Source organism: Cryptotermes secundus, unplaced genomic scaffold, assembly GCF_002891405.2.
Source record: "Cryptotermes secundus unplaced genomic scaffold, Csec_1.0 scaffold813, whole genome shotgun sequence".
NCBI lineage: Eukaryota > Metazoa > Arthropoda > Insecta > Blattodea > Kalotermitidae > Cryptotermes > Cryptotermes secundus.
In genome coordinates this window covers 1,326,881-1,349,596 of record NW_019735471.1, presented here as the reverse complement: position 1 = coordinate 1,349,596, position 22,716 = coordinate 1,326,881, and positions in this window count along the sequence as shown.

Sequence of the window (22,716 nt, the reverse complement as noted above, 5' to 3'; positions counted from 1 at the left end):
AGAAGACGAGGAAGAAGACGTAAGAAGATGCTGGATGACCTTGGGGACAGAAGAGGATACTGTCATTTGAAGGAGAAAGCTCTAGATCGCATTAAGTGGAGGAATTGTTTTGAAAGAGACTGTGGACCTGTCGTCTTGACAGATTACTGATGATGATGATGATAGTTCTGTGCCCCTTTTTATTGAGGGGAAATTCTATGATGAGTCATGTCTTTAATCAGTGAGGTTGTACCGCCAGTAAAGAAAGTTTGCCGAAACGATAGCTTGACAAGGACTTTTGGAGAACCGATTATGTGTGGTCCTCCAGACAGGGAACATGTTACGGGGTTATTTCCCTTACTCCCTCCATGAAGCTGAGTCCTTTTTGAGAAGCCGGCAGTCGCTCAGCTATAATATTTAAGAATTTCCCAAAATTTTACGGAACCCGAGTGTTCATTACCGTGTTCACAAGAGTCCGCCCCTTGTCCCTATCCTAAGCCAGATCAATCCGGTCCATATCATCCCGTCCTGTCTGCCATGCGATCCGATCTGGCTCAAGATAGGGACCGCTGTAGAGCTTCTGTGAGCACGGTAAAGAATCTTCGGGTTATGTAAAATGTTGGGAAATGACAAAACAGGACAACGTTTTGGGTGATTTTCCTGGACATATTGTGTCTCCTGTGTGACGCGACACGAATAAGTTGCGTGGGTTTTCGGAACGGAACGAATTTTTCATTGGATGCTTGTTTGTACACACACTCGTACACCTATTCACAATTACTGCTTCTGCTATAGTCGAAGCCAAACTGAAGACTGACTACTACTGGTTCATCTCTTCGAAGGTCAATCACTAACTGCCACTGCTGTCTTACAAGTCCAAATCACACTGCGACTGGTGTCGAGCCCCATCTGGGGCTCATGACTAGATATTTATTACTGTTTGGCTTTTACGATCTTATTTTTGTGGGGCGCCCTCTCTGACGAGAGGACAGGTCTGCCTTTTGTATATGCTGTTGGCCCTTGCCAGTGCAGTCTTTCTTCGGTCTGAGCTCCTTGGGATTCGCGACCATATTTTACTGTCTCAGAATTGAGACTTCCTTTTTCGTCGCCTCCTACGACTCGCAGGGTCACGGTGGAGGTATTCGACCCCGCCTCCAAACTGGGGACACTCGTCTCTTGTTGAAGCTGGAGTTTTATAACCTCGTCTCGGACGTTGTTATGCAACGACCCCCCCGTTGTCCTTTCATATGTGGGGGAAACGCGTTTGTTGTTTGCGCTGTTTCTATGCAACGGCCCACTCTTATTGCGTTTTCGTGGAAACGTTTCCGGATTCACGGAATGCGACATGTTAATTATCCGTCTTCCTCAATTACGAGCTGGAAATTGAGACACTGTCAGCTTCTCAGAAAGGACTCTGCTCCGTGGAGTTGGCTAGTTAATATGCATAATTAGATAAGGACCGGCTTCAGCCTGAAACAATAATGAGGCTAAAATCCATCAGCCAATGTCGGGGTACGTACACAGGACTTATTTGTTGCTCAACGTGAGAGACAACGGGGAGAGAAGGAGAGAGGAAGAGAGAGAGAGGAGAACAGGCAGCTATATGTATAATAACAACAGAGTTTGAGAGTTGGTACCACCGGGAGGGTTGTAGAGAAAATAAAGTGGAGGGTGGTTATGGGTTTGGGGGTGGGGTATGAGCCTTTTGTAGTATATTTCTGTATGAAAAGTACCCCTTCCCACACTCTCTCACCCACACACACCCAGTTCCCATTTCGCCCGGAAAATGAAGTGCAAATAAGGTTACCATGCAGCGTAGAGAGGGTGGAAATGGGTGGGGGTTGCCTATATTCCACAACCCTTCACAGCATCCCCTACACTGTCGCCATAGATCGACTGGACCGAAGTGAGGAAAACGAGGATATACAGACAGATGGACATGCAGACAGGTAAATATGACGTGTATAGGCAGTGTTCCAGCAACACATTTAAAGATGTATAATACTCCAATAACTGAAGATGATTCTGACGGCTTAGTCAGAGTATCAGCAAGTAGATCATGGCATGCAGCTGTAATGAACTGTTCACTTCTTGTATAGGGTTGCACACAATTTACTCAAATTACAGATTGAAATTTATCTCTCCATGCCTTTACAGCCCTTTGTAGACCTTGGCCTATGTTTCAGTTTCTTAATCTATACACAATCGGTAGGACTCCTTAGACGGGGATCAGCTGATATCTGCACACAGAACAATACAACACAGAATAAACGGGGACAGACATCCATGCCTCGAGTGGAATTCGAACACATAATCCCAGTGTTCGAGCAGGCGAAGACGGCATTATACCGCGCGGCAACTGTGATCGACACAGATTGAAATACCACATTAAATTATTGAATTCGTGTATGATAATTCACAAAAACGAAACAAAACACTACTTCAATTAAACCCAAAATAAGTAACAATGATATCTAATTCAGGTAAGACAAACTAATTGCTTTGGTTAAGAATTAAAATTGACTCTTTTTTTATTGAATTAATATTTATTGAATTAGATTTCGCCTCATGTATTCTTAACCTCAGTACCAGATGGAGATGGGTGGCCAGATTCACGCCCTGGCCGCTTTTAAACTGGTGCAGGAGTCACAGTGCCTACTGCATAGTAGGTCGGGTGGGTTCTGGAATCGGTCTGGATGCTGTGGAGAACAGAAATATCCCTTGCCTCTACCCGGGATAGAACCTCGGATCCCCTGCTTTTCAGTCAGTAGCCCGTCGCTATACCGACTGATCTGTCTCAGTTTGTGATTAGGCTTAGTAACTAACTAGCTCTCTTCTTGAGAAACCAGCAGTTGTTCGGCCATTCAAGAATGTTACAGTACTTTACGGAAAAGCTAGTTTCACTGCCGTGTACATAAGGGTCGCCATAGGTCTCTAACTTGTGCCAGATGAGTCTGTTTCCATCATCAGTTGTAAGTGGAAAATATTCCTTCTCAGATGAGCCGTCAAGTCATTCTCGAGCCAAGGACCTAGGAGTCAGCCTGCTGCTTAAAATATCTTAGGTAGACGCAATACTGTCACTTGTAGCTTTGGTATGAATTAAGATGGGTTTTGGATTGGTTGATCGTATTTATTGACACCTTGTTAACACAACTCTGGACTACAGGCAATAGAGCGCTACCTATATTTTCACACAGTTTAAAGTTCAGCGTTACATACGCAGTAGGATTCTCAGTCTTCACTAGTCGTATCCTGGCAACGGCTTTATAGCCGTCTCACTGTAACTTCAAATCACATATGAAGTCTTCTTTCCGCAGCCTAATTCATTTCTTCTCAAAGACATCCGACTTCTCGGCGCGGACCACGCAGAAATCACAGCTTCTATATTGTTTAGAAAGCTTGTTTACTGATCCGCTGCCTACCAATGGACGTCCTATTATTGGGCGCGTACGCTTCCGCTGGGATATTTACCGAGTCGTTGCCTAGCAATGGGTCTATATGTCACAATAGTTTTTGGATCAACGTTTGTGCAGATGTAAGAGACACCGGCTGCTCCCCACGGAGACTTTGGTTCATTGTTGGATTTATGGTGTACAAAGTTGCATTCGGGCATATTTATCTCCAAATGGGCCCACTTCGATCTCCCTCTGACAATCAATCCATCAATGCCATAACTGCATATTTATGCTAAAGAACAGTCGGATATTTTTGCATTCTCCCTCTTATTCCTTTTATTCATATACAGTTTGTTTAAAGTAATTTCATTTTGAAGAATGCCGTCTTCTGAGATGTGGCGTCGTTTAGAGCTTGTATGAACCAACATTTCGGAGGAACTTACCGCAGACTGCAGCCACATGCTCATGTTGGTTCATAGCTCGCGGATTTTTCTACCCTGAAAATGGAGGCGATAATTTCCTCCGAAACGTCGGTTCCCACAAAATCTACACGGCGCCACACTCCAGAAGACGCCATTCTTCATAGTCACCGCCGTGAAAACCTTAGATCTTATATAATTTTGTTTTGCAAAGATTACATAATATCGAATTGTATGATGATTATTGAGTAATCAATCGGAAAGAATTAAGAAGAAAACGGTCGGTATAATTTAAGGCATGAACCCAGCAGATGACTATAAGGAAATGAGGAGAACCAAGACTAACCTGAGACTTAATAGCTGGTATCCATGGCGAGGTACGAACTCAAATTCTCCTAAGTACAGAGCAACAGTGCTAACGGCTCGCTATGATCTCTCTCGTAAGATATGCTTTGTGTGCCCTTTTTGTTTCCCTCCTTGGCACTACAGCCCCAGTGGGCCTAGGCCTACCTACATGAACTCGGTTCCCTTGTGTGCCCTTACTCTACCAAATAACCCAAATTCCGGTTATTTGTCCTTCGTTATTTCTGCTCGTTATCTGAGTATAAAGAGCCAGGTGTACCTTTACCTAAACCGGTGTTTTATAAAGTGCTCCGCCACATTAATCTCTGCAAACTTACGTACGTAACACGTACTTGCATCTAGAGTGGCCTGTACTTAATAGGCTGTTGGTAATTTCCTTTTCCGTGCAGAAGAGATTAGACACTGATAAACATCAAGTTAATTTAGCTACTAAATAGACCGACACAAATTATTATGCTGAGCAAGCCTCCTGGCTGCAGTGAACCCCCATCCCTGAGGAGGTTTCGCCCTTGTCCGTTTATAATCGTCCTTGAGATATTCGACAGTTTCGACTACGTCTCACGTTAACACAACTTCTGCTGCTAATCGGGACACCACATCTAACAGGGAACTCTGACTCAGTGTAGATATAACAGCCTCTGCTCTTAGCTGGGGCATCACCCATAACCAGGAGCTCTGCCTCAGAAGGAATTTCACAACCTCTATTGTTAGCTGGGGCATCACCCATAACCAGGAGCTCTGCCTCAGAAGGAATTTCACAACCTCTATTGTTAGCTGGGGCATCACCCATAACCAGGAGCTCTGCCTCAGAAGGAATTTCACAACCTCTATTGTTAGCTGGGGCATCACCCATAACCAGGAGCTCTGCCTCAGAAGGAATTTCACAACCTCTATTGTTAGCTGGGGCATCACCCATAACCAGGAGCTCTGCCTCAGAAGGAATTTCACAACCTCTATTGTTAGCTGGGGCATCACCCATAACCAGGAGCTCTGCCTCAGAAGGAATTTCACAACCTCTATTGTTAGCTGGGGCATCACCCATAACCAGGAGCTCTGCCTCAGAAGGAATTTCACAACCTCTATTGTTAGCTGGGGCATCACCCATAACCAGGAGCTCTGCCTCAGAAGGAATTTCACAACCTCTATTGTTAGCTGGGGCATCACCCATAACCAGGAGCTCTGCCTCAGAAGGAATTTCACAACCTCTATTGTTAGCTGGGGCATCACCCATAACCAGGAGCTCTGCCTCAGAAGGAATTTCACAACCTCTATTGTTAGCTGGGGCATCACCCATAACCAGGAGCTCTGCCTCAGAAGGAATTTCACAACCTCTATTGTTAGCTGGGGCATCACCCATAACCAGGAGCTCTGCCTCAGAAGGAATTTCACAACCTCTATTGTTAGCTGGGGCATCACCCATAACCAGGAGCTCTGCCTCAGAAGGAATTTCACAACCTCTATTGTTAGCTGGGGCATCACCCATAACCAGGAGCTCTGCCTCAGAAGGAATTTCACAACCTCTATTGTTAGCTGGGGCATCACCCATAACCAGGAGCTCTGCCTCAGAAGGAATTTCACAACCTCTATTGTTAGCTGGGGCATCACCCATAACCAGGAGCTCTGCCTCAGAAGGAATTTCACAACCTCTATTGTTAGCTGGGGCATCACCCATAACCAGGAGCTCTGCCTCAGAAGGAATTTCACAACCTCTATTGTTAGCTGGGGCATCACCCATAACCAGGAGCTCTGCCTCAGAAGGAATTTCACAACCTCTATTGTTAGCTGGGGCATCACCCATAACCAGGAGCTCTGCCTCAGAAGGAATTTCACAACCTCTATTGTTAGCTGGGGCATCACCCATAACCAGGAGCTCTGCCTCAGAAGGAATTTCACAACCTCTATTGTTAGCTGGGGCATCACCCATAACCAGGAGCTCTGCCTCAGAAGGAATATCACAACCTCTATTGTTAGCTGGGGCAGCACCTCTAACTAGGAACGTGGAATCAAGAGGAAATAACTGAAATGTAACTTCTGATAAAATGAGATGTTTTGGCACAGACCTATATCGCTCCATGTATGTGCTCTGAAATTCCCTGAATGAGGTCTAGGCTGACCATTCTGTTGTTTTCGCCTTTCAGAAATTATTTAAAATCCAACTTACTGTCTGACTGAGTATTGATGGCGCATGGTAGCTTCCCCCACTTCATCTACCAGCTGCGCGGGCTGCCTTTACAGCAGTTCCCCCACTCTTCGATACCATCCGCCTTCACGACTCAGTGAGACAGTAGTATACTCACTTTAATCATCCCTACCAGATTTGGATTTTAATATTCTTTGTCCTTTTCAGAGCCTGGAACAAGAAGTGTGAAGGTCAGGAGAGGAAGAAGAGAGGATAGGAAGAGAGGGAAGGATGAAATTAAGAATAGAAGAGGAAAGAGAAGATATTTATGAGGAAGTATAGAAAGAATGAGAGGTAGATGAAGGACGAACAGGAGAAATAGAAAATAAAGTGGAAAGAGAAGGAAGAAGAATAGGATAGATGGAGGGAGGGGAGATAGATGAAGAGAAGGAAACTGAAGGAAAGGAAGTTGATGAAAGGAGGAAGGTTAGGATAAAATGAATAATGAAGGTGAGAAAAGAAGAAAAGGTAACGCAGAATTAAAAGAAAGAAGGAAGGAAGAAAAGACAAGAGGAAAGAAACAAAATTAACCTGAAGATGGAAAGAAGAACATAAAATTACTATTCTCTACATGTGATGACTTGCGTCTAAAAGGCGTAGTTTTGAGTCCGAACAAATTTAGGAGTTCTCGAAACCTGAACTGAAGGCTGTGGTTCAGTTCCCGTGCCGTCTGTTCGAGCCTGTCGCAAGCCTCAAGCGGGATCACAGACTAGTTTCAAGAATTAGCGTAATTTTGACGCGTAGAAGAAATAAATATCGCATGATCACGGGAGTCTGGAGTGATAAGCTGATGTTCAACTCCCCAAGCAGCTATGAGGTCTCGGACACAAACGCAAAATATTTCATCTCAGCTAACCAGTTTAATTTCAAAACAATTAATCCTACAAATACTGCTATTATACAGCTTGAATACGTTAACAGATTGCTGGGATGTGGAGTGGCTGAGGTGGGGTAGGGGATGATAGAGTGACACAGATGTTCGGCGCTTCACAATGATACTTGAACCATTCCACCCCAATTTTTTTTTAAAAGCAGCGGGAAGTTAACGATTTTGTGAAAATCTATTGAAGTATTTCCGCCACATCCCTGCAGGGATAATCCTGTTTTCAAGTTCCAATTCTATTTCCGTAATCATATTTATCATTGTTTCCTGTCGTCTCTCCTCTCTTCGTGTCTCCCCAAACACACGTCTAAAACGTAGCCTGTGTTAGGGTCCTAATGTAGTGATTTGTATCTCTATAAATGCTTATTGTTTGGGAGACCAGAGATGTGTGCAAAATTTTAGTAGGAAACGTGAAACATAAAAAAAATGATAGGTACTCATATAAATAGGATATGCCTCGAACGACGAACCAGCTTGAGCACGGGGCTGCAGCACGTGGATTTTCTGCCCTGAAGATGGAGGAGATATGTTCCTCCGAAACGTCTACTCACACAAGATATACATGGTGACAAATTCCAGAAGACGGCATTCCTCATAGTCACCGCCGTGAAAACCTCAGATCTTACAAACAGAATGTTGATATCAAAGGTCGATGCCTAGTATTATTAGTGAATATTTTCAGCTCTTCTTCGGATGGGACTGAAACGACGTTTTCACTCGCGCAATGGCTGCATTCACTGGCTGTATGGACTCTCTCTTTAGTTCTGGCCGCGTGTAATATTTGCCTCATGTACTTGAACACCCTCCCCTGGCTCTCAAGTGTCAACAGTGCGATGGTTCTTGAGGCAATACAACCAGGCCAAACCACTCGAGCACGTGCTGATTGATTGCTTCTGCCTAGCACTTGTTAAAGTGTGAACCGGAAGAGAAGACATCTCGAGGGAGCAAACATACATGTGAACAAATGGTAATTCCCTGGGGATCAAGGAACCCGAGAGATGTACTGCACACAAGGCAAGTGGGAGCATGCGCGGTGTGCCATCACGTGATTTGAGATGATTTTCGTAGTTTCGGAACTTAAACTATACATGACTTAATTTTATGTCTTTGGGAAGTTTGATGTTTTGGGTGACTTCAGCGGCTGTAGAACATGGAATACGGAACTTAGTAAATTACACAAGTAATAGGAACTAAAATATATATATATATATATATTGCGACGAATTTGCGCCATGCAGGGCACCCCCCTTCCAGCGGTGATGTATCAGTCACAATGTGACTTTGACTTGTGAGCAGAGTGTGTGATCAGGAGTGACACAGTGTGGATCGTGAAGTCGCCGAGTCAGTTGCATGGCAGTGACTACAGCAGGAGAAATAATTGTGATACTGCCGATGGCAGTAATTGTGTAATTGTGAATTGTGTAAGTGTAGAGTGAGTGGAATAAATTCGCTAGATCCAAGACGGCGTGAAGTTATTTGTTGCGTACATACCCAACACGTGACTATATATACGATTATATACGACGCTGTCAATAGCAAGAATAGATCGTCGATGATAGGATGATTAATGAATGGGGAGCAGCTGGTGGAATGAGAACTGGCAGAGGAAACCGTACTACAAGAAAACCTGAACCAGTGCCACTTGACTCACCACAAATTCCATGTGACCTTCCCATGTGTCAAACCCGGGCCTCGCCTGCGGGAAGCCTGCGACTAGCCTTCTGAACTATGACGCGGCCGATCGCTATGCAGTTTTTACCTCTCGCCGTCACTTCGGAGCATGGGGCTGATTTCTCAGTTTCACTGATCATTTTTACAGACGGTAGGACTCCTTGGACGGGCGATCAGCTCGTAACAAGGCCTCTACCTAAACACAGAATAAACGCATACACACACCAAACATCCATGCCTTATGTGAGATTCGAACCCACGATCTCAGCGTCCGAGCGAGCGAAGACAGTACATGCCTTAGACCGTGACCGGCCGATATACAGTAGAAAGCCGATTATCCGAATTTAGAATTAACCGGATCACCGCAACAAAGGAATGCTTCTGTTAAACAAACATCATTGTTGAAGTTTTTCAAATAAAGCTTTAGAAAAATGTTAATTTATAATTAGATCTATTAATTTTTAATGTTTCGCCGGTTTAAAGATCTTTAGTTTTATTATTATAACAATACAGTACATTATAATAATGTTATAATAATGTCTTTCCACTGTGGATAAGAATTTAATCCAATTATCCGAATTTTCAATTATCGGAGCCATGTTTGCCCCGAATTCGAATAATCAGCGATCTACTGTATATTTAGTCGTAAGATTCGTGATAATATTACGGAACATATTTCGAAGTTTTCAAATTTAAATTTATATCGGTAGCGAAGTCGGTATAGCGACTGACTACGGGGCTGGACGACCTAGTTGTCCGAGTTCGTGTCCCGGTAGGGTCAAGAATTGTCTCTTCTCAACATCGTCCAGACCTGTTCTGGGGCCCACCCAGCCTCCTATCCAATGGATACTGGGGACACTTTCCCCGGGGTTAAGCAGCAGGAGCACGAAGCTAACTATTCACCTTCAACTAGTGCCGAGGTCAAGAAAACCTGGGTCTATACATCCACTCCCCCATACGTCTTCATGGCGTAGTGCTTAGTTAGTTAAGCATAGGGACAACTTTAACGTTGCTGGCCTGTTAAATATCTGGTCCTCCTCCGACATCGAAGTCAAGTTCCTGCCACTGATTTCTGTTAGTGCCCACACTTCCCATTAGTGTCAGCAAGAAACGGTCTTGTCACTGTACTTTATAATAGTTATTTAAGCATCCATAAGAGGACTGAAGAGTTCAGTCAGCATAACGTCTGGGCTTTGGGCCGAAGACCGAGTAATTGGGCTTCATATCCAAGAAGGGAAAACTTTTCTCCTTTCCAACAGCGTCAGGACAGTCCCTGGGGCCTACACAACATCCTCTCCAGTGGGTATTGGGGGTTCTTTCCTCCAGGTGTAATGTGAACGGGGAGTGAAGCTGACCACTCAACTCTAGCTAGTGCCGAGGTCAAGAAAATGTGGGTCTATACATCCACTCCCCCATACGTCTTCATGGCGTAGTGCTTAATTAGTTAAACACAGGGACAGCTTTTACGTTTTACTCTTTCTTGAGAACTCTAGGCTCCGCTGTCAGTTCTTATTGTCAGCTATTTGTAGACACTTTAAGACGTCGGTATGAGTCCGAAAAATACAACTGTTCCTGTTAGCCACACTCGTATCTCTTCGCCATCATATCTGAAACCCATTCACATTCCTACGAACGATGATTTTTTCTTGGAGGTAATATGGGTGGAGTGTGAAGCTGACCCAGTCACCTCCGTCTAGCTCTGAGGCCTAGATTTCGTGAGGTTTTGATTGTCCCCTATAAGCCTACGAGCACATTGCGCGATAAAAAAACTCCGTGGCCTGTTGTCCTCAAGCGAACTATACCGACCGAGTGACCGCCGCTTGTCGGCGAAGTTAGTGCCAAATTTTGCGGATAGAGGGTGTCACGTGGTCAGAGCAACGGATCCCCACGGCCGTTAATCTCGGTTTTCTAGACCGAAGCCGCTTTTTCCTTAAAATATCTCCTCAATTATCATCACGAGGCTGAGTTGACCCCGTTCCAGACCCACTATTTCTCAGAAAATCTGGTAGCGCCGGGAGTCGAGCCCGAGAACTCTGGATCTGTAGGGAGGAACTCTGCTCATTAAACCATAGAGACGGTCACACTGCGCGATGCTAAAGCAAATGTTATTTCTATCTTAGATTTTAGAATTTCACCACCGTGAAAATTTTGTTTTTGTCTGTTGTCTTGCTTATGACGCTGTGTCGTCTTGTAGGTGTCTAGCAACCTTTAGGAAGATTTTTCCGCCTCTACATACAGCATAGAAGACGAAGCCATTAGGTTCTTCTGCGTTGGTAACCTCCTGTAAACTACACTCTGTTAACCCAGAAAAAAAAAACAACTCAAATTTACCTTTATCTTTCTATGAACATTCTTTCTCCTGTGGGGACGGAGTAGCTCAGTCTGTCTAGTGACGGGTTACGGGCTGGACGACAGGAGATCAGTTCCCGGAAAGGTCAAGGAATGTTTCTTTACGCCACATTGTCCAGGCTGGCTCTAGTGTTCACCCAGCCTCCTATCCATGGAGTACCAGGGGCTATTTCCCCGGGTTAAAGACGCCGGGGAGTGAAACTGGCCACTAACCTCCATCTAATGCCAAGGTCGAGAAAAGTGAAGTTATACATCCACAAACCTATATGTCTAAGCACAGGGACAATTTACTTGCCTGCCTACGTTATGTGGTTAATGCAGATGACAATACGGGGATAACTAACGATTCATTGCAGAGTTGTTTTGTTTGACAGAATGGAAAGTTGTTATATTAAGTATATATATTGTGACATGTCTAACCGTTGCTGGGCAATGGGATGTGGAACGAGTTAACCACGAAGACATACCCTTGATAAACTGTCGGTTGCCAGGTTACGCAACAGTAAGGAAAGTGGTGTTTCTCCATGCCGTGACGAGTAGAGTCGAAGTGAGCTGAGTCAAGCGAGCCGAGCCGAGCCGATGCACACTGGTTGCTACGCAGCAATAAACTATTGGCAGCGTTGCCCAGAAACACCTGTAAACACGGCGATTACGCAACAGGGAAGCGAGGCGCGTTTTCCGTTGTCTGGCTAAGGGTGTATAAGAGAACTGCACTGCTTAGGAGTCAATTAAAATGTAGCATCCGCGGAAGACCATTGAACTGTAGAGGTCGCCGAGTTCAGTTGTAGCGAGTGAATCGTGAACGTGACGAATGCCGATAGTGTGAGCAGCTATTGGGAGTGTGTAATACAGTGACACTGGTATAGCTCCCGTATTGTACTGTGAATAAGTGAAGACCATTGAAGCTGGAGTGAGCAGATTATTGTGTAGGGTGTATAAACTGTGTAAACCCGCAATTGTTATAAGTATTAGTAGTTACGACTTGTAAGTTGTTAAATAAACCAATTAACAATCTGAACGGCGTCTGTAGAGACAAAACACGTTACAATATGTACGTCCGCAATCTAACCTAATGCAACCTAACCTACGCGGCTGCCCGGGTTCTAACCTAGTTTAACCTAACCTAACTTTTAATCCGTCGAAGTACGTATAGGGTTTATACAATTACGTAGAACAGAAGGGTTAAATGAAAAAAGTAAGAAATGTTAAGAGGGTTTGAATACTGAAAAGAACCCCCGAAATAAAGCTTTTACTACACAGTTATCACGATGTAATTGAAGCCGGGTCTCTCGAAGCCCCTTAGCCCGTATTTTAAGTTGACCGATTGAAAACTATGGCGGAGATGTGGCATGCGGGTACGAGCAATGTGAACTCCAGCCACTATACCAACACGAAATAAAAGATCTCTCCATCTCCTCACGAAGCAGCCGCGGCCAGCCGGGGCGGCCCGGAGCGGACAGCATCGGCCGCACGAGGCCACGACACACGATCAATGTGACAGACTGGCGATACCATTGTCGTTGTGTACTTATGGAGCTGAGCCCTCCTGGAGGAGCCGCCAATGCTACAGCTACTCAAGAATTTTCCAGCATTTTATGGAACCCGAAAGTTCACTACCGCGTTCACAAGAGTCCTCCACTGGTACCTATCCTGAGCCAAATGAATCCAATGAATATAATGATAAGGTCTGTTGAACTTTGAAATGAATATTTTAAGTTGACTGTCTTGTTGGCCATTCTGTAGGATGAAGATAAGCTTGACAGCCAAAACAGGGGCCCTACTAAGGTGAGCTGAGAATTCACTGTGAAATAAACTGATGTCCTTCACATGCACAAACTTTGTTAAGTTATAGAGTTGAAGGGTCAGGAAAGTCATGCGCAAAAATCATCATTGGGGTTAGTTGGTTTGGCTCTTACGTGCTTCATGTAGATTAATGACTCTTCATCAATTGCATACGTCATTTACCGTGAAAGGAGCTTGTCGGCGAAGATAGTGCCAACTTTAGCGGATAGAGGATGTCGCGTGGTCAGCGAAATGAATCCCCACTGCCGTTAATTTCGATTTTCTAGACCGGAGGCGCTATTTTCTTGAAATAGCTTGTCAGTTATTCTCACGAGACTGAGTGGAACCAGTTCCAGACCCCCTAATCCTCAGAAAATCTAGTAGCGCCAGAAATCGAACGCGGACATCTGGATCTGTAACCAGGAACTCTGACCACTAGACCACAGAGACGGTGCATTGAAAGGACACGATGAATATAAATCATGAAGTTGAGTGAGGGGGAATAAAGCAACCATGGGATATTCTGTGTTACTAGCCCATACATTTACCTGAATTCATGAAAAACTGCATCAAACCTGGCAAAACAACCAGACCCGAGGCCTGGATTCAAATCCGGAATATCCAGAATACAGAGTACGTTTGCTTACTATTAAAGGAATAAGCTCACTTCGAACCTTAGAGCCGGTAAGATTCCCCTTACATTTGCACTCTCCCCTGAAGCTAATATTAAAGGCCTCCATTTTTATGTGTATGAACAAGGGCATCCAGTTTCTGTTATCTTGTGACGGTGCCTTGTCACGGTCTCTAATACGCGTACCATTACAGTATGTAAAAGGTGAATTTTCCCGAAGAGGAAGATTCTTGAAAATTATATGGTTGAAGAAGTCAGGAACTGCTGCAGTAGTCGAGATGTGTATGAGAGATTGCTGAGTGCACGTATACCGGCTTTGACTCCCGGATTTGGGGTCACCGTGGGTGCGTAGTATCACATAAAACAGCTAGGCTGAAATAGTTTAGCCAGTATAATGACAACGATACGACCCGCGGGGTCTGGGTTCTCTTCCTGGCAAGACAGATGTTTCTTTTCTCTTTTCCACTGTATGAAGACCGACTTTGGGATCAACTTATCTTTTGTCATATATATATTGAGATTTAAAGTGGCAGGGGACGTAAAGCTCATCACTCGCCTTTATCTAGCCGAGGTTGAAATCTGCGGAGCCATACCTTACTCCCTCATGCAGCTTCATGTCACAGAGACTAATTTACGTCATTTCCGTGTATTATTTTCAAGGAGGATGAGGTGGGCAGGCCATGTAGCACGAATGGAGGCGACGAGGAATGCATATATGATATTGGTGAGAAAGCCGGAAGGAAGGAGACCACTGGGAAGACCAAAGTGTAGGTGGTTGTACAATATAATAAAATGGACCTTAGAGATAGGATGGGATGGATTGGATTGATCTGGCTCAGGATGGACACCAGTGGAGGGCTATTGTGAACACGGTAATGAACCTTCGGGTTCCATAAAATGCTGGGAAATTCTTGAGTATTTGCAGAATTGGCGGCTCCTCAAGAAGGGCTCAGCTCAATTAGTAAGTAAGTACCATGTATTATTTTCTTCAATAGTGGTGTATGTATGTGATTTATATAATTAAAATTAATATTAATATCAGACGTTATAATTATATATAGCACCTGCTTCAACATTCAGCAGCGCAGTATGTCGCTCACTGAGAGAAACTGATAAGGATTTTGTTCCTCTAAAGGTTCGGCAACACAGAGCGCTACGCTATGTTCGCTACGTACGCTGTGTACACACTGCGACGCAGCTAACATAGGGAACATAGCGTACGTAGCGTACGGAAGTCTGTGTGGCCAGTCACATTGGCAATATAGGGAGATATTTTTCTGCTCGTATAGCGAACATAACGTACGTAGCGTGCGTCCCGTACGTAGCGCTCTGTGTTGCCGAACAGTACGGTCTCTGCCGTCCCTGCTACTGAGGTGCAGTGTCTTGTGCAAGTAGAATTACGTTTGCGCAGGGAGTACTTGTGCCTCTAACTCCTTGCTTCATCTTCGAAACTACTAAAAGACTTTCGATTAAATTTAGTACTGAAGATTATAATATCTTCGCCTTATTTCTTAATTGTTCTATCTTAATTTTCAGTTATTTTTCAAGTTATAAAAGCATGTCCTTCCTTATGGCATAACGGCTGTATAGTCATGACTATACTGATAAAAATTACAACATAAATTGTGAAAAAATCCCTCTTCTTCTCTTGAACATTTTAGATGTTTCATATTTCAAACATAATTATTTTCTCCAATCCATAAAAAAAACTGGAGAACGAACAATTAAGATTAAAGGTCATGATATGTTGGTGAAAATTTAATTCTAAATATGTTCAAAAGCTTTCGATTTTATATGATATTCAAATATGACTGTGTATAATATTAAAATGTTCCTGATTATTAAGGCAGATATTTGATAAGATAAAAGGAAACCGATTTCTAACCCAATGCAGTGTGTAACATTGGGAAAATAACTTTGTATCTGCAAAACATGAGAATTGAAATAAATTATTATTCAAAATCATAAAAAAGAATTTTGAAAACTAGAGGCCTACACGTAAGCTGCCCCAACTGAGCAGACCTAAATTTTCCATTTCTGTCAAATGCAGTTTTATTATTATTTTTATGGACTTCATCTTTAAAAAATTCGTAAAGGAGAAATTCACTCCAAGAATAACAGTCATGGCAGTGAATTTAAAGTAACTGGTTTCTCAGAAATGAGATGTAGGGCACATGCAGTGTTAAGAGTCCATTACTGGCCTTCACTAGATTAAAGCACCAAACAGATTCTCACATCAGAGGAGAACTGAAGGCTACAAATATATTTCTGGAGATACAGAATGGCAAGGAAGCTGGAAAAAATAATTTCGAAAGAATTACAGAAATCGCCTCTCACAATAAGCAGTCTGTTACCGATCGCGGAGACTCACAAACAGAATATGAAAACACGAAGACCATCTCACAGAAAGATGTATCCAACGTCATAATCCTTACAAGTTAAATCTGAGGTCTTCGCGGCTGTGGCAATGAAGAATACCGTCTCCTGCGGCCTGTCTTCTACAGGACTAAATGCCAGCACATTCCAGAAGACAGTGAACTTCTTAAGTTTACAAAATTCATGACGACAATGGTGGTAAAGGAGTTCGAGGCAAGCCTATTCATTTCGATGATTTGAAGAGCCGCCACTGAAGAAGAATGAAAAGCGATAAATAATTTCAGTCTGTGATGTCAGAGATAGTAATTATTAAATATTGGTGAAGTCAGGACGCAACTGCTGTGTCTATACTGTGCCCTTTATAAAGCTACCGTACATGCGGTATTGCCCGGAGCCAGCCACGGTGAGACACCTGTTGTATCATGAATTTATAAAACTGTATCCATCATGAATCCGGATTCGTGTGTCTCGTGTACGGACAGACACAAACATAGGGACACGTGTGGAATATAGTTAGAATTACAGACTACTGATCTATCTATTTAATGTAATATCAATTCCTGTGAGGTCTTCTACAAATACCACTCCTTGTTGCACCAAAAACATAAGAAATATACCGGTTAAACAAGGCCGGAATTGATGTGAAGAGGCAGCGGCCGTTGCCAGGGGCCTAAAAATGGCAGAAATAGAAACCACACATTTTATTGGAGCGTTTACTTCTTTAAATGGCGAAAGTATATCTTGTGATTTTAGTTATTATAAAAATTAAAAAAAAAGGCCTAAATTTGTTGTTACTCTTAAGGGCCTCCACATTTTGGGCGCCCGGAGACCCATACAATTGTAAATAAGGGCTAGTTTTCTTAAGGCGCGTTCACATTACTCGTTATTGTGTGACTCGCTATGCTCGCGAGTAATGTGGACGATTATGACAAGTCACAAGACAAGCAAATTTTAAATTTTTAATTTAAAAACTATAGCCAATAAATTAAAATACGACTACAGCCTATACACACTACGCGTAAATATACGGATCCTCACGCGCCGAAGCCTGGCGAGCAACTGAAGTAGTGAGGACGAAGATTTACGAGCACAAGTAAAAGCCAGACAAATCTCCCAACGAGCACAAGCCTGGCGAGCACGAGCACGAGCACGAGTAATGTGGACGCGCCTTTAAACAGACAGAAGAAATTTGAAAGGCATGAGCGTCACTAAAATGGAATAAAATGTAAAGGTAAAGTTGTCCCTGTGCTTAACTAATTAAGTAGTATGCCATGAAGACTTATAGGGGAGTGGATGTATAGATCCACATTTTCTTGACCTCAGCACTAGCTGGAGGTGAGTGGTCAGCTTCACGTCTCGGCCACCGTACTCTCAGGGGAAAGGAACCCAGGTACCCATTGAACAAGAGGCTGGGTGGTCCCAGAGCCGGTCTGGAAGACATGAAAAAAGCGAAAATTCTTGCACCCACCGGGACTCGAACTCTGACCCCTTGATCGTCCAGCCCGTAGCCAGTTGCTATACCGACTACACTATCAGAGCTCTATCTATATATAGAGATATATTTATATACACTGAGTGTTGTGACCAGTTCAACGTACCTGATTATATGTGTATGTTATATATTCTCACTGCGTATTCATTTTACATAATTACATAGAAGGCAGGTATATATTCGAGTCTATGACATCTGATGCACAAAGACGTGATTAATTCGGCTTTTTAAATGAGAAAGGAAGGAAGGAGATAAAAGTGTGGAAGGGTTAAAGTAATGAAGGAAAAGATTTGGTGGAAAGAAAAACACTAAAGAAATGATTCAGATTCTCACAGTGTTCTGGATATAACCCCGTGTAGTCTGGTGAAATTCAACGGACGTTCTGGAGGGATATATAACCTGCTTATTCTGCCTGTTTCATGGTGATTTATAGCTTGACTTACGCTTCGACCTTCAGGCTGGAGGTGATTCCTCTTTTTTTCCTTCGGCTGACTTTCACAGGTCTGCTTGAAGTTACATCGCAGATGTTATTAACTCATATCCGCCAAATTCCATTTCTATCGGGTATATTTTCGGGACTAATAGTAGCAACACGTCAGCATTTAGCTTTTACGTTTTCGAGATTTCCTCTCAGATTTGTCTGTTTATTTCTCGCTTCTTTCATGCAAGCTACAATACTCGCTGTCTCGTATTTCTTGATTTAAGCACCCGCACAATATAAAAATGCCTATCACTGAGGCCGAGAAGTCTAAAGCATGAACTCTCTTCGTCCGCTCGAACACGGGGATCGTGGATTAGAATCCCACTAGGGGCATAAATGTTTGTTTTATTCTGTGTCTAGGTTAGGTAGCGGCCTTGAGATGGGCTGATCCCCGTCCGAGGAGCCCTATCAATTGTCTTAGATTAAGAAATTGAAATGAAACGAAAAGTTTTACGCATGCGTTATGCTCCAAAAAGGAGAAACACGAGAAAAACTAGAATAAGAAGACAATATAAACGTGTAGATTGTGGATTATGAAGCAAGTGGTAATACGTCATTGATAAGATGGAACTTAACCCACTTTATCATTGCATCGTGGGGATGATAGTACTTTCTGAGAGGTGAAGAAGGAAGGAGTTAGCGTTCCCAGATAATTTTCAGGGAGTAACTTTTTCTTCTTATTATTTCGAAAAGAAAATTTCCATCTGGCGCTGGAGAGTATGTGAATTATTAGTTTCTGAAAACCGCTCGATCGAAGGCAAGCAGGTACAACTACTGGCTGTTGCCCCTAGCAATTATGTAGGAGAGAGAAAGCAGAGATAATAGGCACGTAGCGTGGTTATTTGCCTGATTTATGGCCCTGCTCCTCCCTCTGGCTGCTTCTTTTCTTTCCCAAGACAGTCCTTCCTCTGCAGCGGAAAACGTGTAGCAGTAAAGTTGTCGACTCCCGAAGGAACACCCAAATCAAATTTCTCGTTTTTGAAGTAGGGGGTTACACGCATAAACACAATATCTTAAATGCTTTCACATGTAATTACAATATTTGAATGGAAATGACTATCAGAAGTTATTGTGTTATGCTTTGGAACAAATCGTATTTTTTTTAGGAATTCCACACGCACGTGCATGAAAACAGAACGCCTTGCAGGAACACGGTAAAAGTAAAAGCGCAGTTGTCCCTGTGGTTAATTAATTGAGCACCACGCCCTGAACAAGGGGAGAATGGAAATATTGTTCCATCCTCTTGGCCTTGGAGGTAAGTGATGAGCTTCAAGCACCGGCCGCTTTAGCTACATGGAAAAGGTCCCGGTACCCATTGGACAGAAACATACGTGGGCCTCAGAGTCGGTCTGGACTGTATAGAGAAGAGAAAAATCTCTTGCCCCTACCGGGAACCGAATCCCGGTCGGCCATCATTATATCGAACCAGCTACATCGGCACCACTTAGTCTTAATTAGTTATTAAAACTTATTAAAAGCTGGTCACTTTATAACTTTTTACTAAATGTTTAGACCAAAGTGATCATCATGAAGTGTTAAGAGATGTGGGCGAAGGAACTGCTGTCTTTCTGTTGATGTTCAGTTGTTGATGCACGGTTCCCCTAGTGCGCATGTGTGTATTCCTTCTAGCTGTGTTATGTTCCTTGTCTTGTTTCCAGCTTTTAAAATGACTAGCTTTTAATAAGTTTTAATAATATTGTTTGCACACAAGACTACAGAATTAATTAACACTAAGTGGAAAATGCAACAGAAAGCTACAATATAGTATTAATAAAAATAAACTATCCGTGTAAAAGACTGTGAAAGTCCATAGGGTTGTGAGACGTCGAGGCGCGCACATTTCCTAGACAATCGGCTCACAGATAGCGGTGAGTTCGTCAGCCTTACGCGCCGGTATCCCTTTACCCCCAGGAAGATTTCTGGTACACATTTCTGTTAGAGGCTGAGTCGACCCCAGGGCCATAGTGCGGCTGGAAGGATTAGGTCAATTGAAAAAATATTCACCTCATCGGGACTCGAACCCGCGACCTTCCGGCTTGTAACAGTGCCTCAATCAAGTACGCTACCGCGTGCCCGACAATGTAATATTGTCGGCAAACATGTTTTGGAGGTGAAATACTCTACAGCACTGATTTACATTATCTGTTGCTTCACTCAGCGTCTCCAGGTAAATACTAAATATTACCTTAAAGTATTGCTCTGCCATGACAGCTGTTAAATGTCTACTCGTTCGGTGGAGCTAGTTACTTTCACGGCTGTGAGAAGTCACCAGGTCCATTCTGAAATCAATTTACTTACGGAAGAACATATGTTGCAGGCTTCCTATAAGATCTGGGCAAAAGATCTAACGCATTTAGTTTTAATACCTAAATGAGACCCCAAAGTTTGCAAAGTTTCCCATGCTCACCACACTATGACTAAATATAAGGGTTAGAGGGTGTAGCATCATATATTTTTAACTACGTCACCAGATAAATATTAGAGGTTAGCTTCACGACCCTGTCGCTTTACCCACGAGAAAGGACCTCAGTACCTACTGAATAATGGATGAATATGCCCCCGAGCTGGTAACAAGGCTACAGAGAAGAGAAAATATATTTTCTTCTCTTCGAATCGAAACCAGGGTCCTCAGTTATCCTCCTGCGTCCTGTTCACTATACCAACTGAGCTATCCCTCCTCTTCATAATGTGTGAAAGTATATATTTCTAGAAAAAATGAAAAAATAAACCAAGGGAGCAAATAGGCCACGACCGCTCCACTTACTTTCCAATTCACAATAACACAAAACAAAACAAACTCCGTGGTTTCAGTTCGCAAGCGAACTATACCGACCGAGCAACCGCCGCTTGTCGGGGCGAAGTTAGTGGTAACTTCAGCGGCTAGAGGGTGTCGCGTGGTCAGCGCAACTAATCCGCACGGCCATTAATTTCGGGTTTCTAGACCGGAGCCTCTATTTCCTTGAAATAGCTCCTCATTTATCCTCACGAGGCTGAGTGGACCCCGTTCCAGACCCACTACTTCTGAGAAAATCTGGTAGAGTCGGGAATTGAATCCGGACCTGTGGATCTGTAGCCAGAAACTCTGACCACTAGACGACAGAAGTGGTCCCCAGTTCACAATAATCACGGCGTTGTATTATGTAGCGTCTGAAATTGAACAGTCCTCATTGTATATACTAAAAATATATCGGGAAACAGAGTAAGAGAGAATTATTTGAAATAGATTTTAAGTAGAAATAAAATGGCCGATCTCGACAGCAAATCTTTATGTATAAGTGACACATGTCAAAGGCATACTACACTTTAGGGTAGCGGATTCGAATCCAGCCAGAAATGTGAATATTCTTCTATGCAAGAAGTGATGTGAAAAAAAGATTCTGGAAATATTTTCAGCTGATTAAAGCAAGGGTTGGCTTTGGTGTAGAGCAAAAATTTGAATGTGCAGTACTGTGTATTTTCTTTTTCCTCTTTCGCTACAGCCCCAATTAGGCCTTGATATGAAACTCTCCGTTTCACTTCGGTTTACTACATCTTAGACATTCGGTAGGACTCCTTGGGCGGGTGATCAGTTCGTCGCAAGGCCTCTAAATGTAGAGAAACACAGAAAAACGCACACACAGATATAAACACTGAACATCTATGCCCTGAGTGGGATATGAACCCACGATCCCGGCTTCCGAGCGAGCGAAGACAGTACATGCCCTAAACCTCTCGGCTACCTTAGCCGGCAGTGCATAAGAATAATATATAAGAATTCAGTTCGTACCTCACAGGAAACAGATTCGAACCCACGATCCCGGCTTCCAAGCGAGCGAAGACAGTGCATGCCTTAGACCGCTCTACTACCGTGACCGGCAGTGTATAAGAATAATATATAAGAATTCAGTTCGTACCTAACAGGAAACAGATCCGAACCCACGATCCCGGCTTCCAAGCGAGCGAAGACAGTGCATGCCTTAGACCGCTCGGCTGCCGTGGCCGGCGCACTGTGTATAGGATTTAGTATTTTCCTGTAAGAACAGAGATATCGATTCTGATTCCTGTGAAATAAATTTACGCTTCCTTGCTGAGGGGCTCACGTAAACGGTAGCTGATTATTGGGTTACGGTTTACTGGAATTAGTGACAAGAGATCCTGTAGCAATGACCGACCCAGCGGCTGCCTGCAGCCAAGTTCTGACTACAAGTAAAGCTACCGGTGAAGAATACCAGCTCTCGTGACGTGTCCAAGTGAGCTCCAGCTGCACTGTTACTGCCGCTCGTCTAAACTGATGTGATGTTAAGACTTCAGTCTTTCGCGATGTGATGCAGTGTAGTCTGGTAAAGAATTAGTAACGTATTGAAGAAACTGTTATTTCTATCGCGGTAGGAGTATTCCTCCGCGGAAGGAGAGCAAGTTCCTGCGAAATATGGATGCCTATTTATGAAACTACACGGCACTATATTCGAGAGGATCAATAACTTAAGGATTTCTTAGTTTATTTATAGAAATGGATAGATCATACATCTTCGCTGAAAGGGCTAATAAGACTGATCAGTTCAAAAGATATAAAAAGAAGTGGCCATATCCTATTCCACGATATTATTCCATTCTTGGGAATCAAAAAATATCTGAGTCAGGATACTCGACCTGTGGGTCTAGAATCGAAGCCAGAAACATCTGGATGAGACGCTCTGTTCCAATAAAGGTAGACCAATATTCAAAAAACAGACGAAG